Raw genomic sequence first — 18266 nt, 5'->3', positions numbered from 1 at the left:
CTGCCAGGAAAATGGCAGAATCTGGGGGAGGTTGCCCAACCCGCCCCCTACCCGCCTCCATGCCATCTTGCCAAGAGGCGGGTAGCCGTCCCGCATTGGGTCCCGTCTCCTTGGAGGCGGGAAGGGATTACAGCCACTTAACTGTCTGTTAACAGGTAGTTAACAGGCAGAAAATAGGATTATCCCCATTTTGCCCACACAAGTGCGAGCTTCCCGAAGGCTCCGAAACCCGCCAGGGTCACCGAGGCGAGTAGTGGGTCTGCGGGGGTCGGAGGGGTCCAAAAGTGTGCTGTGGAGGTGAGTGATGGGTGCAAGTGTGGAGAGGTGAGTATCTGAGGTAAGTGCAAAGTGTTAGAAAAGGTGTACTTACCTTTGTTTCTTCCTGCAGGCTTCAATCGGTGTGTGCGGAGAGTCTTGTACCTCTGCGGTAGAGATGACAGATGGCCATTGCATTCTCCAATGCAGCAACCATCTAATTTCTACAAAAGAAAGATGTTTGATGAGGTCTTGAATTCAAGAGCTCATCAAACTACAGAGAATGTCAGTGTTTGACAGCTTCGCAGAGCTGTCAAACGATGACAATTCATCTGTCAAAAGTTTTTGACAGATGACACGTCATACGTTGACGTTCTCTGTAACCGGCTTTCCCTTAATTGGCCTGTTAAGCCGCTGGGGTGGGCTTAACAAGGTCAATCAAGGGAAAATAGCGTGGGTTGGCCAGAAGTTGATGGACACGGGACTAAAACCCGACAAGGGGGAGTCCCGCCTCCAAAAGCTCCCCATTGGCAAAATACAGCCCCAGCGATCCCTTTGGCTTTTCAGGTGGATGTTGACGATTGCATGGCAGTATTCTAAGAAGTACAGGGAATACACCAAGTTCCTCAACCAACATCATCAAAAATAGTATTATTCGTACACCTCATTGTTATTTCTGGGACATGGTCTTTTGAAAAATGGTTGCTGCATTCACCTACATATCAAAAGTAACTGTAATTGATTGTATGTGTATGACTTTGGGGCATCCTGAGAGGCAATAATAAAGCACCATATAAATGCTTCTTCCTTTTTATATGGTGACGGTCTGGAAGAATGGTATACTGACTGAGAAGACATAAAAAATTGAATGAAGGGAGGCTGAAGCAATAAGTTTTAGAAAAAGTTAAACCCTGTTAAAAGCAAAATGTTAATGGTCTATAAACAGAAGATAAACATACGTACCAGTGAGAAATACATTTATTTTATCTTAGGTCCCTTGTTTCTATAATTGGAACTATAAAGATAAATGAAAATGAAAATGATCCATTACACTTCATCATATTTATTATATAGCTATATATTTGTTTCACAGAGAGCCTGAAGCTCATGACGTTTGTAAAGGGGGGACCCCAATGTATTTTATAGACATTCTTAACTGCCAGTCAAAAACACCTGTATATGAGAAGAGAAATAAAGTCAGCTATCCCTTTCCATACATAGCGTAAGGCATGAAGGCAGAACCAATAGAATAAAACTTGAAAAGGAAAGATAAATCATCTGAGTTGTGAGACTGTGGAAACAACGGCCGTGATTTTGCTGACCTCAGCGGGTCTGTGGCAGGTGATGTCGGTGGCGGATCCCGACCCTGCTGCAGGCTCCATCCCACTGTCTGAAATGAATTTCCCGTGATTGGGCTTGTTGACGTTCTCAGCGCGTTTCCCGGCCAATTAGAGGAAGCGAGTCTGGTGACGTCATTTGATGACGCATCATCAGCCGGTTTTGTTTCAAGGGATCATGTCCAAATTTATTTTGACATTTGTGCTGTTGTAGGAATGTCTAGTTCCTATCCAAAGACTGAGGTCCACTCAGGCGCTCAAACAAAACGAAGTTTAATGGAAACTAACAGGTTTAAACAAGTAACTGCAGGAGAACATCGAGTGTAGGTCTGTTCAGTTCGGAGGCTCCACAAGGACTGCTGGCTGGTCCCGTGGTTGACGTCATGACGTCATCATGTTCTTCCCGCCAGTGGGGGATCACGTGATGTACGGCGTGACGTCATCGCGTTTACCCGCGCTGTTAAAGTAATCACGCTCTGTACAAGTAAACAGTATAAATAAAGATACAGACTCAGGCTGTAGCTAACATGTTGTCAAAGGGAATTATATACAAATGATCTGAGTCCTTTAGTGGCTCCGCCACATGCGCCCCCCCCCAGAATTGTCTTTAACAGCAAAAGTGAGGTGGCGAGGAGGCCTGACAAGCCTGCCCGAGCGACTTCTGTAACCCTGAAGTGGAAGCTGATGGACGGTGGTCGAGCTGGCGGGCAGTTGTGGTGGATCTGGCACAGCAACTGTGGGCGGTCGGCCCCGTTTTGGCAGTTGAGCGATTTCGACTGGGCGGTCCAGGTATAAGTGTGCCGGCTTCAGCCAGTCAACCGATATGTGGTCCGGTTTACCTCCGATAGCGACCGAAAAGGTTTTGTCTCCCGGCTCTATGACGCGGAAGGGACCAGCGTAAGGAGGCTTGAGCGGATCCCGGTGAGCGTCGTGGCGGATAAACACGTACTCGGCGCTTTTCAGCTCAGTTGGGACGTGGGCGCTCTGTAAGCCGTGATGCGACGTAGGCACTGGAGCGAAACATCTGGCCGCTTCCTGGTGGCTGACGAGTTGCTGGGATGCGGACCATGGCTCCGTTGGAGACGGGAGGAAATCCCCTGGTACTCGTAGTGGCTGGCCATATACGAGTTCCGCCGAGGACGATTGTAAATCTTCTTTGGGCGCCGTACGAAGACCCAAAAGGACCCAGGGATGTCTGTCCACCCATCCCGTGCCTTGAAGACTGGCCCGCAGAGCGGCTTTGAGCGACCTGTGGAATCGCTCACACAGGCCGTTCGCCTGTGGATGATAGGCGGTGGTGCGATGTAGTTTGGTGCCGAGCCCCTGAGCCACAGCATTCCAGAGCTCAGAGGAAAACTGCGGTCCACGATCGGAAGAGATGTCCGCCGGTACCCCGAAACGAGCAACCCAAGAGGAGATGAAAGCTCTGGCCACATCTGCCAAAGTGGTGGAAACCAAAGGAACTGCCTCTGGCCATCTAGTGGTGCGGTCTACCATTGTGAGGATGTGTGTAATACCTTGAGAAGGTGGAAGCGGCCCCATGAGGTCCACATTCATGTGGTCGAATCGACGCTCCGGAACAGCGAAAGTGGCCAATGGAGCTTTTACATGACGCTGTACCTTGGCCTTTTGGCAGACCACGCAGGTGTTGGCCCAGTCGCGGACGTCCATGTGCATACCCCTCCAGACGAATTTTGACGACATCAGCATTTGCGAGGCCTTCATGCCAGGGTGTGACAACCCGTGTATGGCGTCGAACACTTTTCGGCGCCAGGCGACTGGAACGATAGGGCGGGGAGCTCCCATGGAGACATCGCAAAGTAGCGTGGTGCCTGTGGCATGGAATTTGACGTCGGCCGCTTGGAAGCTAGAGGGGCTGGTCCTGTATGCTTGGACCTCTGGGTCCGAGGCTTGATCCGCAGCCATGAGGGCATAGTCGATTCCGAGTTGGACTGCGTGCAAATGTTGCCGGACAAATGTTGAATGTTTGTGGTGAATTCTGAAATGAACGTCAGGTGGCGTTGTTGCTGAGCTGACCACGGTTCGGCGGTCTTGGCCATAGCATACGTCAGTGGCTTGTGGTCCACATAAGCCGTGAACGGACGTCCCTCTAGTAAGAACCGGAAATGGCGGATGGCTAGAAAAAGGGCCAGCAACTCCCGGTCGAAAGTGCTGTACTTTCTTTCGTTTCACTGTAGTTGACGGCTGAAAAACGCCAGCGGCTGCCACATCCCATTCACCCACTGTTCCTGCACAGCGCCGATTGCATAGTCCGACGCGTCGATGGTAAGGGCAATGGTGGCACCTGGAAGCGGATGCGCCAGCATGGTTGCGTTGGCCAAGGCACCTTTGGTGTCGATGAACGCCCGGTCCATCTCGGCTATCCAGCTGATCGGATCTTTACCAGACTTGGCCTTGAGGGCCTCGTACAAGGGCTGCATAAGCAGAGCTGCCTTAGGGACGAACCGGTGATAAAAATTGACCATCCCGAGGAACTCTTGTAGGGCCTTGATGGTCTGTGGGTGCGGGAAAGATGTAACCGCCTCGACCTTCATCTGTAAGGGAATTGCGCCGTCTGATGTGATGCGGTGGCCCAAGAAATCAATCCACTGCAGGCCAAACTGGCATTTGGCCGGGTTGATAATCAAACCATGTTGACTGAGGCGTGTGAAGAGGGTGCGCAAATGGCAGAAGTGCTCCTCTTTGCTAGGGCTGGCGATGAGGATGTCGTCGAGGTAGACGAAGAGGAATTTTAGTTCCCGAAGCACGGAGTCCATTAAGCGCTGGAAAGCCTGTGCAGCATTCTTCAAGCCAAACGGCATCGGGGACCTGGTGGTAACCACGGACGAGGTCGACTTTTGAAAAAAAGCTATTTCCCGCCAAATGGGCCAAGAAATCTTGGATATGCGGGATCGGGTATCGATCAGGAGTAGTGGCGTCATTCAGGCGTCGGTAGTCGCCGCATGGCCACCATCCGCCGCCGGGTTTTGGAACAATGTGGAGAGGCGAAGACCAGGGACTATTCGACCAGCAAATAATCCCCAGCCGCTCCATCGTGTCGAACTCTGCTTTCGCAGCCGCGAGCTTGCCGGGTTGGAGTCGTCGGGCCCGTGCGTAAACCGGGGTCTGGTGGTGGTGATGTGATGTTCTACACCATGTTTAGTGGCCGAGGAGGAGAAAGTGGGCTTGGTCAGATCTGGGAACTCTCCGGGGAGCCGAGTGAAGTCGTCTGGAGGTGGGAACGCACAGAAGACAGTGCGCCATTGGCGCACAAAAAATCCGCCCCAAGGATGGCCTGCGTGACTTTGGCCGTGATGAATTCTCAGTGGAAGCGCTGGCCGCCAAAACACACCTGGACCCGTCACCTTCCAAAGGTCCAAACGGCCGTGCCATTAACCGCCGCGACGGTGGGGCCATGGCCCCCAGCTAGTATATCGAGATTTGACGCAGGTAGGATGCTACACTGCGCCCCGGTGTCGCAAAGGAAACGTTGACCAGATAGGGAGTCGGTGGTGAAGAGAAGCTTCCCTGAATATCCGATGGCCATCGCAGCCGCGGGGCACTCGTTAGACCCGGTCCTCTTTCGCCAGGGTGGCTGTAGATGTTTTTTTTTGTGCGAAAAACTGCAGGGAGGGAGGCAGCATCTTGCTTTCGCGCCAAAACGGGCGTGGTAGAAGCACAACCCCGCTGATTGAGTAGCTGGAGCAGCGTCTGTGGGGGATGGGCGCCTCGTGGCCGCGCAGTGCTGCTGTGTCACCGTGAAAATCTTGTCCGCTTCGGCAGCAAGCTCCGCGCAGTCTGTGACTTCGGACCTGGCTAGGGCAGCCTGAACTTGCTCCAGGAGTAGGCTGAGGAATAGCTCCCTGAAGAGGAAGCATTCCGGCTCGGAACCGAGGAGCGTGAGCATCTGGCTCATGAGCCCGGATGGCTTGGAGTTCCCGAGGCCGGGCATAGCGAGCAGCCGGCGGGCGCGCTCCGACTTCGTGAGCCCAAAGACCTGCAGCAACCGCGCCTTTAACGTGTCATACTTGCGATTAGTAGGCGGACTACCGAGTAGGCTGACGATCCGCGAGGCTGTGGCGCTGTCGAAGGCGGAGACCACGTAATAATAACGGGTCTGATCTGCAACGATGTCCCTGATGGTGAACTGGGCTTCAGCCTGGATGAACCACGCGGCTGGTTATTGCTCCCAGAACTGCGGTAGCTTAAAGGTAACGGCGTTCGTTTCCATGTTGATTATCTTCTGCGAAAACCATTCGCAAAAGTCGGGGTCACCAATGTAGGAATGTCTAGTTCCTATCCAAAGACTGAGGTCCACTCAGGCGCTCAAACAAAATGAAGTTTAATGGAAACTAACAGGTTTAAACAAGTAACTGCAGGAGAACATCGAGTGTAGGTCTGTTCAGTTCGGAGGCTCCACGAGGACTGCTGGCTGGTCCCATGGTTGACGTCAAGACGTCATCACGTTCTTCCCGCCAGTGGGGGATTACGTGATGTACGGCGTGACGTCATCGTGTTTACCCGCGCTGTTAAATCACGCTCTGAACAAGTAAACAGTATAAATAAAGATACAGACTCAGGCTGTAGCTAACATGTTGTTAAAGGGAATTATATACAAACGATCTGAGTCCTTTAGTGGCTCTGCCACACTGTCAATGTTCTACAGCACTGAGGTGCTGCAAACACTTTGGTAGTTTGGCACTGGTAGTGTTGGTGAGACCACCTGAAAAACAGCAGGGAGGTCCTCTTTCCTTCCCATGGGCAGAAGAGACATCCCCAGGAGATCAACACAGCGTGGTTGCACATTGCAGAGAAGGGCACAAGCAGGGATGTGGTCAGGAAGACCTGCGTGCAGTGCCACAAACATTTCAATGATCTCAGTAGATCCGTTAGTACAAAGCCACACTAAACCTCATCCTGATGTGCCTCTCATCACATTCCCATCACTCTGTCTTCCCTACCCTACTCCTGCACATCCTTACTCACACCAACTTACCTTGCACCCCCACCCATCCCTCTCTATCTACATTATCACTTCCCCATCTTCACTAGCCACCTCTCACACTCACCCTCATCCTAGAGCAATCATACCAACTAACAACACACACAAGTAGGCACTTGGGTGTTTTATGCAATGTTCATGTAAAGTTTCTGTTAATGTGGTGTCAAACATTGAAACTTTTATTTTCAACACTTTGCGTTCTTGGACAGATTTGTGTGCACCTTTGGAAGTGGCTTAATGAGTTGCAGTGAATGGTGAGACATAACGGTACCCCCGCAATGGTGATGAGTGTAAAAGCAATGGCTTGGGCATTGTAGGGATGCTTTATGGTGTTGATGTGGGGTGGTGCCAACCTGGCGCATCATGTGACAGCCTGCATGTACAACGTCAAGTGAAGTAAATCTGGCCATGGTGATGCCATTGCTGGCCTCCTGGGCAGAAATATGGTCAGGTGCTGATGCCCTGTGTCCTGTGCAGCATCAGTTGATTGCGGAGAAGGTTGGTGTTGTTGTTGGTGCTGCTGGTGTGCCTGGTGCTGTTAGTTTTGGGGCTGATCGTGGTGGAATTCTGAGGACCAGGTTGAGAGAGTATGAAGGGCACCCATGCTGTTGGAATAAATGGCAGGTCAAGTAGAGATGTCAATGGTGAGAGAGGTAATGAGGTCAGACTGAATGGAGACTTATGTAAAGACTTGCAGCATGGTGACTCTGTTGTGGAAATGCAGTGAGGAAGAGCTTGTGGCTGAGGAAAGATATCTCTGTAAGGTGGGAGCTTTTACTTTACATTTGAAGCTGTCAACTCAACAGCTGATTCAGTGGTCACTGAACTCCCACCTCAACTTAGCAAACATGGTCCACGAGCAGCAAGGACCTCATGGGCGAGCACGTAAAATCAAAAGGTGAGCTCAAATGTATTCTTAATGATCTCTAAACAAGGTCATAATGACCTGAATTGGGTCCCCCGCCGCTGCGTGTCGGGTTTACTCAGCGCTGACAGACCCAACATCGGGGAAAGGTGCGTGACGGCGGGTTCACAGCGGAGTCCCGACCCGCTGTGGAAAAGAAACACTTTCCCACCCGACCTGCCACCGATCACACCCACTGACCCCCCGGAAAATCTCGGCCATAGGCTCTAAAGTGTGCGTCAAAGTAAGTATGTTGAACTGTGAAACTGAGTTCTTGAAGAACTATGAATGACTGCAATTTACTTATAAGCTGTACACAAGAAATTAAAATGTGTTTAAATGGTTTAGTAATCATACCAAATCCAATTAATGAACACACTTTGAGTAATGTAACTGTTCTATATACAACAGATTGCTTCAGATAGTGTCAATGACTTTATGCCCCAATTAATTTGTGCACAGCTCAACATAGAATATAGGGCTAATGATCTCTCAAAAATTGGCAGTTTGGCACTAGTAGTGTTGGTGAGACCACATGAAAAAGTTTAACAAGAACTCAGGTAGTTTGCTGTCCTGTCAGCAATCTTCTGACATTGAAGATTTCCCCATCAGTTAGAGACCATTGAGCAGGATGCCATGCATGTATTTCACTACATATGGATTGTTGCCATTCAACAGTGATGTGTGTGGCCAATATAACCAGTTTTCCTCATTACTCTTAAAAATACACCCAGTAGTGCACCAGTTGTAGCATTAGATACTGTCTGAAATAAAATAGATTGATTAATATAAATTTTGATTATTTTTTAATGGAATTTTCAAACTTTCTCTATGTTCTTTACAGTCTATTTATGAGGTAATGTATTGCAGCAAAGCTGAACATTTTGACAAATGTTATCAACCCTGCTCACTGCTTTCCAATATATTTCCTAAGCAATCAGAAATCTGGAATTCTCCCTCCCAAATGGCTATGGATGTTGTGTCAATTGAAAATTTCAAGACTGAGATCGACAGATTTTTATTAGGTAAGCCTATCAAGGGAAATGGATCAAAGGCGGGTAAATAGAGTTGAGGTACAGATCAGCCATGATCTAATTGAATGGCAGAACAGGCTCAAGGGGATAAATGGCCTACTGTTTTTTCTATGTTCATATCTTATACCAGTTCTCAGCAACAGCAAAATTTACACCTATATAGCACCTATAACACAGTACTGTAAACTGTTCCAGGGTGTTGCACAAAATCATGGGAAAGTCAAACACAAACAAGAATTGAGGGATTCAAGTGGTCGGCTCTGAAGTTGAGGAGAGATGAAGCCAAGATGCGTTTAGGAAATAGTTCCAGATTGCAGGACTGATGGCTGAAGGCTCAGCCATCAATGGTGGGGTTAATAATTAACTACAAGGTGAATCACATACCCATCACTTTTGAAATTCCCTGCGACCCTCCATGTTCTGTCAATTTTAAAGGAGTGAGCTTAACCCTTAAATGTTGCAAGGCATTTACTCCATCCCTTTACTCAATACCTTCTGTTTACTCAATACCTTCTGTTTCATATTTATTTCTGTCAAGGCTACACTTCCTTATCACCTCTCATTCAATACTTATGTTCTGATTCGTCCCTGGTCTCGAAAGAAAAATTGTTCGTTACATACAGCACAAGAGATTAACCTGCTGCTGAATTTTTTTTAGAAGCTTTTACCATGTTGGAAATAGTTTTGGACAAGATAAAAAGCAAGTTAAAGTAAAATAAGCAGTAATGCCAGCTGGTACTTCTCTTTACTAATTATCTTTTAACTAGCATAATTCCAAGGATCACCAGCTGAGGTTTATTTTACAAAACACCAATCTTCGTCTGTTTGATTGCTTTTCTTACAGAAGAAATGGAGAAATTGGTCACCTAGTGCTAGTGCTCCTCTGTCAACCTTCCACTGAAGCTGGTGAAATCACCAGATGTCAATCTATAAATAATCTTTAAATGTAATATAATCTGATTTATTATTAATAATTCTATTTTTATAGATCACCGACCATTTTGTATTTTTATCAACGCGGCGAGGCCTTGTGATCTTGAAAGATATTTCTCACAAGCAAGCAATACTACCGGATAAAAATAATTATTTTAATTATCCTAGCTGATGAGTAATTTTCTTTGACATCTACTCATTCAACAACTAAATGTTTGTGAATTATTTTAGGTGCACTTGTATTCAAATAAGATTTACTAGAAATAGAATGGGTCAACATGACCACCGACATTGCATAATAGTACCAAGCATAATGAAAGTATTTCTGTGCAGAAAAAAGTAGAGGCTTGTATCTGGAATCTTAAACAAAATGTATCTTTTAAAGACAACACATAAAGAGGGTTTTATATGGATTATTCGGGGAGATCATTACAAGCAATGCATGTTGTATCAGAGACTGATCTGAGAGTATCATAAACCCAACAGGTTCACCAAGGTTCCTCAGGGAAGGGAACCTGCCACCCCTCTCCTATCGGCCTACATGTGATTCCAAAAGCCAAACTACAGGAAACTTCGCAATATCCGGCACCGACGGGACTGAGCTGCTGCCGATCTATCAAAACTTCCGGATAGACCAGCGCTAATGTTGAAGGATACGGAGGTATCTGACAACAAACACTGTTGCTTAGCAACAGCTTGTAAACACTCGGCCCGTACCTTGGAAGCATCTCTGAAGCTGTTGCTAAGCTACAGAGATGCTTTCCAGAGCCTGACTGTTAAAAAAATGCTAGGAGAAGAAAAAAAACCTAATCAAAACGGCTGCTGATTTCTGCCGTTAGATCGAGGTTTCCGGACATACAACCTCAGGATAAACCAAAGTTTCCTGTATGTGGTTAATTCTAAAATAAAAGGTCGCCTAGTGGCCTAGCAAACCATTCAGTTGTAAACAAAACAATTATATAGGTTACAGTAGTGTAGTGATTATTGTACCAGACTACTAATACAAAGCTCATGAATTCAAATCTCATCATGGCAAGTTGTGCAATTGAATTTAATAAATCTGGCACCACAAACAAAATGTTGGATCATTGTAAAAACCTGACTGCTTCCTTCAGGCAAGGGAAGCTACCATCCGCCCTGGTTTGGTCTAACCATGACTGCAGACCTATATTACAGGCTCTCTTAATGCCCTCTGGGGGCCTAGCTAGGAAGAAGGCCCCAAAAGCATCTTGAAAACACTTAGCAGGTCAGGCAGCATCTGTGGGTGAGAACTGATGAAAGGTCATCAACCTGAAACACTGGGGGGAATTTTACGTCAGGTGTTGGCCGACATCTGCAGCCTCCTAGAAGAGGACCTGCTGCCTACTGAAACTGGTGGCCACACATTATCAGTGGCTGTCAAAGTGATCACCGCCATTAACATTTTTGCTTCCGGATCCTTCTAGGGCTCTGCCAAAGACATATCCAGGATCTTCCAATTGGCGGCCCAACAAATGCATAAGGCAGGTGACTGTTGTTTGCCAGGGCCAGCAATTAATCTCAACTTCGCCTGCAATGACGCCAGTCAGAATGAGTGGCCGCTCGGGCTTGCACTCTGGCTGCTTCCCACAGGTGCAGGGCATCATCGACTGCAGGCACGTGGCAATCCGCGCACCCCCAGATCAACCAGGAGTATTCGTGAACCGCAAGGGCTTCCACTCCATCAATGTGCAGCTGGTGTGAAATTACAGAAATATATTTCTGCAGGCCTACACAAGATTCCCGGGGAGCTGCCATGCTGCTTTCGTCCTGCGGCAGTCTAAGTTCCTTGATGCCTTTGAACCTGCAAGCACACTTAAGGGGTGGTTGCTAAGAGACAAGGGTTATCCACTTCAAACTTGCCTGTTGACAGCCGTCAGAAACCCAACAGTGCTACAATGAATGCCATATGACCACCAGATGTGTCATCAAACAAGCCACCGGCATGCTGAAGATGCATTTCATGTGCCTAGACAAATCTGGTGGCAGCCTTCAGGACACACTATCCAGGGGTCCAGAACAGTCGTGGTGTGCTACTCTCTGCACAATATTGTGCAACAGCAAGGTTTGGACCTGTAAGAGGAACAAGGCGCATAGCGCAGATTGTCTGCAGATGATTCCGAGGAGGAGAAGGAGGAAGACGAGGAGAAGGAGGAAGACGAGGAAGGTAAAGAGGAGGAAGGTGATGAGGGCATGGTAGCACCAGCTGCTCACATTGCTGCCAGGGTTACCCTTATTAATGCAAGGTTCATTTGGATTGCACCAGTGGACTGATGTCAGAACCACATGCAACGGCCACCCTACCGTTCCCCTGCCCCACCAGATGCCATTGACACAAAGCAGTCCCATAAACAGCCAACCACCCCTTGCACATCCCCTCATTGGTCCCCCTCAATTCATGTCTTCCTATTCACCATCCAGCAAGTTAAAAGACAACTTGCCACACAGCAACCAAGAATGGGCAAGATGAGAAAGTGGTGTGAACTAATAAAATGTATGTAATTCTACTAAAGAAACTTCACAACATAACATTTTCTCATACACTCATACGCATACCCTTGTACAACTACAAAGCTTTCCTCTTCCTTTTCCTACATGGATATGGCCGGAAAATGGGCGGAGTCATAGCCCAGCACTATTAACCTGCGCCAGGTTAAACTGGTCTAGGTAGCATGCAAAATTCCTGCTCAGTCCTCATTAACATGATTATAGTGCTGATCTCAGTGCTAAAACCACTGCTCATTGGCTTACCGCTCAACAAGTTGGCCAATATCGGGTGTTGTCTAATTCCAAGTCATGTTTGGCATAGGCTTTATCCAGTACTTAAAGGGGAGGTGCACTGATGCAACAGCACCTCATTGTCATTCCACTTGGAAGCACAACCAACTACAAGGAGATGGCTGTGCCTCAGAACAGGGAGAGAGCAAGATGATTCACAGATGGGGCTCTGAAGGCACCGGTGGTGGCCGTGGAGAGGAGATGGGCTGCCCTCTTCCCACAAGCCAGCAGGAAGCCATCGGCCCATAAATGCAGAAGGCTGTGGTGGCCTCCATACCTCAAACATATAAAAAAGTCAGTAGATTTTTTTTTTTTTTAGCACCACTCAGTTCATGGCAAGCAAGGTGAATGAAGGCTTCAGCAAATGCGATATCCCACCATCTCCACCACTAGCCTCACACACTGCTCAATGCACCACACCCCCATCACTCACCTACCAACAATCTCTACCTATCACCACTTAGACCTCACAATCATAGCTTCACTTCACTCTCACAACCTTACCACTGCTGCAACATTCACACCCACATCTCACACGTTGCACACACTGACAGGTATTCAACTAGGGCAGGCACATCACCCAAACACATTGCACCACACTCACTCACACACTTCCCTTTCTCTTGCAGGCCAAGGTCACGGATAATCACCAGGAGCGGTGGCAGACAGGCGGTGGGTAAGCTGCCTACAGGCCCTGAGCCAACTGGAGGAATGACTGCTCGACATCATTGAACAGGAAGCCATGGAGGGCGATATTGAAGCCCTTGGGGGCAACAACGATATGCTCCTTCCTAGTCCTTCTTCTCACATCCCACTTCCCCCTTATCCCACAATCTCTTCTCACTTACAAGCTGCTGATGCTGTATGCATGGATATCTTGCTTTCCCCACTCCCCTGGTTTACTGCTGTCAAACAGGGCTTACAGAGTGTTGCAGCAGGCCAGTAATCTGTCCTTCAACAGATTGCTAGGAATGTTGATGTGCCGCCCCAGGGGAGTGGCAGTGGGTCAGTAGAGCAGGAACCTGCTGTCCTCTCTCAGGATGATAGCATTCCTGTTCCCACCACTGCCACTCTGCCATTTCCCTTGCTGCTGCCTGTCAGCCAGCCAGCCCAGACTGCTGCCATCCATGCTGAGGTGGTGCAGTTTACAGCTGGACCTTCTAGGTCCAGAGCAACTCGAGGTCGTCCTGCAAGGTCATCTGAAGTCTCCCCCATGGAAATGCAGCAGCCTTCCATCAGCAATGCTGCAGCCACTGGGGGATCACTGCGTAGGAGCACTACAGCAGGAAAGGGCACCCGAACGACAGGCTCTAAGGGATTGCACAAGGGTGATTAGTTGATATAATACATGTGAATTGATTTTTGATAAATTTAATAATTTTGTTTGGAATCTTGTTTTGTGGTGGCTCTCATTTCATTTTTGTGCCCAGCAGGATGCTGTGATATTCCGTGACTGAGGGATGGCATGATGGGGATGTGGTTGATAGGAATGTGGTGAGCTACGGGGATTTGGGGTTTCATTCACTGGAATCGGAGTCTGATGAGGCGTTCACAGACAGCCCGTGCTGAAGGGGGATTTGCTGTCTGCCTCCTCCCTTCCACCTTGTCCTCCTCTTCCTCTTCCTCTTCCTCTTCCTCCTCTCCCTCATCCTCATCCTGAGGTGGTCCTGCAATCCCTGCTGGCAAGGGCTGCACCCTCAGGATGGCCAAGTTGTGAAGCATGCAGCAGACCACCACAAATTGGGACACCCGTTCTGTCTGGTGGGCTCCCCCCAACCGTTCAAGGCAGCGGAACTGTTTTTTTCAGCAGGCCGACGGTCTGCTCGATGATGTTCCGGGTCACAGCATGGCTCTCATTATATGAGTGGTGGGCACAAGTGGTGGGGTTGTGGAGGGGAGTCATCAGCCAGGTACAGAGCGGATAGCCCTTGTCTCCCAACCAACCACCCTCGGGTTTGAGGTGGTGCTGGATGATTGCTGGCACAGGAAGTGCGGCAGCCACCATTTTTTTCCCCAATTCGGGCGGTAACAGCCTGCTCTAAACTCCAATTTTTTAGCCCTGTAATCTTACAACTGGAAGGCCAAGGCTAAGGTGTCTGTCATTATATTTAATGTGGCAGACATGTTGGCATCCAGAGTGTGCACAGCGTTGGTCAAGGTGTGCATGGACTCATTTGATTGCCATGTTTGATATTCCACAAAGTTGGCCACTCTATCCATGCAAGAAGGCATTGTTGCATTGCCCTGCGACATCATCCCACTCATGCTTGAGGCAGACTTCTTCATTTTCTCTTCAGTTATGGTCAGTGTGCTTGGAAGGCCCGTCAGTGCATCACACATTATCTGCTGCTCCTCAATTATTCTCCTTTTCATCAACAGCCCTCGGGGTACAGCATTGTGTCCAACTGAGCAGAGATTGACGTGGACTCTCCACTGCTGTCCCTGCCACCACCATCTGCTCTTGCTCGCTTGTGAAGTGAGAGTCACCAAGTGAAAACCCAACTATCTGTCTAACTGGTTCCACTGAATTGCAAGTATCGGAGCTGGTGTATGGTAAGCATGAGTCCTGTGATGGTGCACCCTAGGAAGATTCGTCCTCTGAAGATTCATCGTCCGTGAGGTCCATGGACTCCTGCTGCATGCATGAAGGCTCTGACGGAGAGAAAAAATATGAATTAGTACTGGCAAGGTAAGTATGTTGCCAATTATCATTATGAAGATGATCATATTTCACTTGCTGTTGAAATCAGTTCAGTGTGACTGAGTGTTGTATGACATATTGTTTGCTGATATTTAATTATGTCACCAGGTAGCTGGGAGGTCCCCATCTCCGATGGCCAGGGATACCGAAACACCATTGATATCCAGTGCTGCCTCCTCTGCCGTTGTTAGCTGGGAAATCAGTGGAGGATCACCTCTGGTCCTTTCCTTCTTCCTAGTGTTCTGTGCTCTTCTCCTGCAACGGGGTGAAGAATGGACCTATGAGTGAGTGTAATGGCATGTGTTCACCCGATGGATGTGGTGCATTTGGTGAGGGTGACTATCAGGGAGAGGCATGAAATTGCATAAGGATGAAGGTGAGTGGCCGTGGTGGATGGATAGATGGGGATGTGAGGAAGTGTATAGAAAGAAAAGGATGGGTGCGGTTGTAAGGTAAGTGGGTGCGAGGAGCGATGCGATGGTGTAGGCTTGACAAGGCAGAGTGAGAGGATGAGGCTGATGCGCACATCAGATGTAAGTGAATGTGCAACTGTACTCACCTTTCCTGACCTGGTTAGGTCATTAAATTGCTTCCTGCACTGAATCCAGGAATGTGGCACAATGCTCCTGCTGCTGATCTCCTGGACTGCCTCCAACCATGCCTTCTTTGTGGCAGCAGCAGGTTCCTTCCTCCCATTGTTGGGAAAGAGTATCTCTCACCGGCTCCTCACAGCCCCCAGCAGTATATCACGGGAGGCTTCATTGAAGTGGGGTGCAGCCTTTGAGCGTCCTGAATCCATTGTCACACCTTGTCTTCTCTTGGTTCCAACTTCAAACTCCTCCAAATTCCATCTTTGGATTGGCCCTTTAAATACTGGAGTTCAGATTGTGTCATGCGTTTAGAGTTTAGAAGAATGAGAGGTGATCTCATTGAAACATAAAATTCTTAAGGGGCTTGACAGGGTTGATGCTGGGAGGATGTTTCCCCTGACTGGGGAGTCTAGATCCAGGGGTCACAGTTACAGAATAAAGGGTCAGCCATTTAGGACTGAGATGAGGAGAAATTTCTTCACTCAAAGGGTGGTGAATCTTTGGAATTCTCTACCCCAGAGGGCTGTGGAGGCTCAGTCGTTGAGTATATTCAAGACAGAGATTGATAGATTTTTGGATACTGAGGGAATCAAGGGATAAGGGGATAGTGCAGGAAAGTGGAGATGAAGTAGAAGATCAGCCATGATCTTATTGAATGGCAGAGCAGGCTCAAGGGTTCAATGGCCTACTCCTGCTCCTATTTCTTATGTTCTTATAGGGGCCCTCACCACGCCTGCTGCCGCGCAATCAATGCCAAAACCAGAAGTAAAATTATAATGAGCTGGCTGCGTTAAAATGCCACTGACAGATGCACTGAACTGACTCCCGGATTTCCCATGTGATATCAGAACTCCCTGCTCCCAAGGCACCTCCAAGTTACTATCGGGGCCATTAACTCTGTTTCTCTCTCCACAGTGAGTGTTTTCCAGCATTTTCTGTTTCTATTTCAGGTTTCCAGCATCCGCTTTTGCCGAAAAGCATGTTCTCTGTGCAATTAGGGATGGAATATAAATGCGGCCTTGCCAGTGTCACCCACATGCAAAGAACATCTAAAAAAAATGACAACAGTATATGAAAAGCACTTTTCTTCTAATAAATAGCTGACTGGTGATTATCTAAATTGCTGTGCAAAGCAGAAATGACGCAAGACCATCTCTTGGAGGTACTGTAGTCTCACTCGCACCAGTAAACGCTGGTACTAACAATGTAATACATGTTAAAAACTCTCAGCACAGCACTAGCACCAAAGTGCTGTATAATGACAGCATAGAGCTAAATCCCCAATAGCATTACTGTGTGATATGCATACAGAAAAGAGGCTACCCAATGTGTGGCTATCTTTAATATATGATTAGGCTTGAATATTTATTAAAATAAGCAGGAATATATTTCTGTGATCAACATTAAAGATAATGGCCTAGAAATTCAGTATAGCCACTTTTGGGGCGGTAAAGTCGGGCGGCCGCTAAAGTTTGCGCCCGGCGCAAAGCCGCGCCCCCTTCGCCGATATTCAGTCGCATCGCCCCAAGAGGTTGCTGCTGCGCTAAAACAGGCGATGCACGACTATCTTTAGGCGCTAAGCCGGCGGTGCTGAGCGATACCCCCGAGGCCGGGCGCAGCGCAGGTGCGGCGAGTTCTTGATTGACGGCAGACACTCTGGCGCCGGTCAGCTCTTAAAGGGGGAGGGTGGATTTGTTTGCCTGCCACGCCCTGCACACTGCAGACCTCAACCTAGGCCTGACCACTTCAGCTTCACCTGTACAACACCCAGGACTATGGAGAAGGCCAGGGAGAGAGCGCAGCGCTTCAGCGACGGTGACCTGAGGCTGCTGGTTGGCGGAGTGGAGCGCAGGCGCCATGTTTTGTTCCCAGAAGGTGGCAAGAGGCCGCTGCCCAGCGCCTACCGGAAAGCCTGGAGGGAGGTGTCCAACAGGGTGTCTTCCAACAGCGTGGTTGCCAGGACTCCTGTGCAATGCCGGAAGAAGTTCAACGACCTCACTCGGGTTGTCAGGGTGAGTACCCTTTCCAGTGTCCTCCTCATCCTTGCATGTGCACCTCACATTATGGGCAAAGGGACCTGAAAGCCCTAATGGCCAGCCCTCATCCAGCAGCTATGGGACTGGCATGAAAATCAATTGCACATTCAGCACTTTACACACTGTCCAAGCTATTCGACCATGGGAGGCATTGCAGACAAGATCAGGGCTACACACTGGAGAAGCTATTCGACCATGGGAGGCAGTGCAGACAAGATCAGGGCTTCACACTGTACTTAGAGGCCGTCCTTTCTCTTGCAGGCCAAGGTGGCGCACAACCGGTGCAACTGAACTGAGACCGGGGGAGGCCGTCCTGACCTCAAAGAGCTCTCCGACCTCGACCAGCATGTGGAGCACATTATGGCAGGCCGGCTGATTGGCCCCGTCGCCAGTGGAGATGCCGACCCTGTTCTGGGCACCAATGGTAAGGGCATCACCTTTTGGACCTCTCTCGTTCCACTTGCGCATCAGATCAGCATCCTTTGCCATTGTCCGACCAATGCGGTGAATGGCACCACTCATGCCTCCCTCGCTGCCGCCCTGTCCTCACTCTAAAGCTACTCTTGTACCTTCCTGCTTTCAGATGGTGACTCGCCAGGTGAGGAGGCGGGCCCTCAAGCTGCCACTGTCAGCCCTTCAGAAGACGAGGAGGAGGAAGAGGAAGCCAGCCCATCAGTG

The sequence above is a fragment of the Somniosus microcephalus genome, chromosome 4 (genome assembly GCF_052327205.1).
Source record: "Somniosus microcephalus isolate GS21.2 chromosome 4, FLI_Smic_1.0, whole genome shotgun sequence".
NCBI lineage: Eukaryota > Metazoa > Chordata > Chondrichthyes > Squaliformes > Somniosidae > Somniosus > Somniosus microcephalus.
This window is presented reverse-complemented; position numbering follows the sequence as displayed.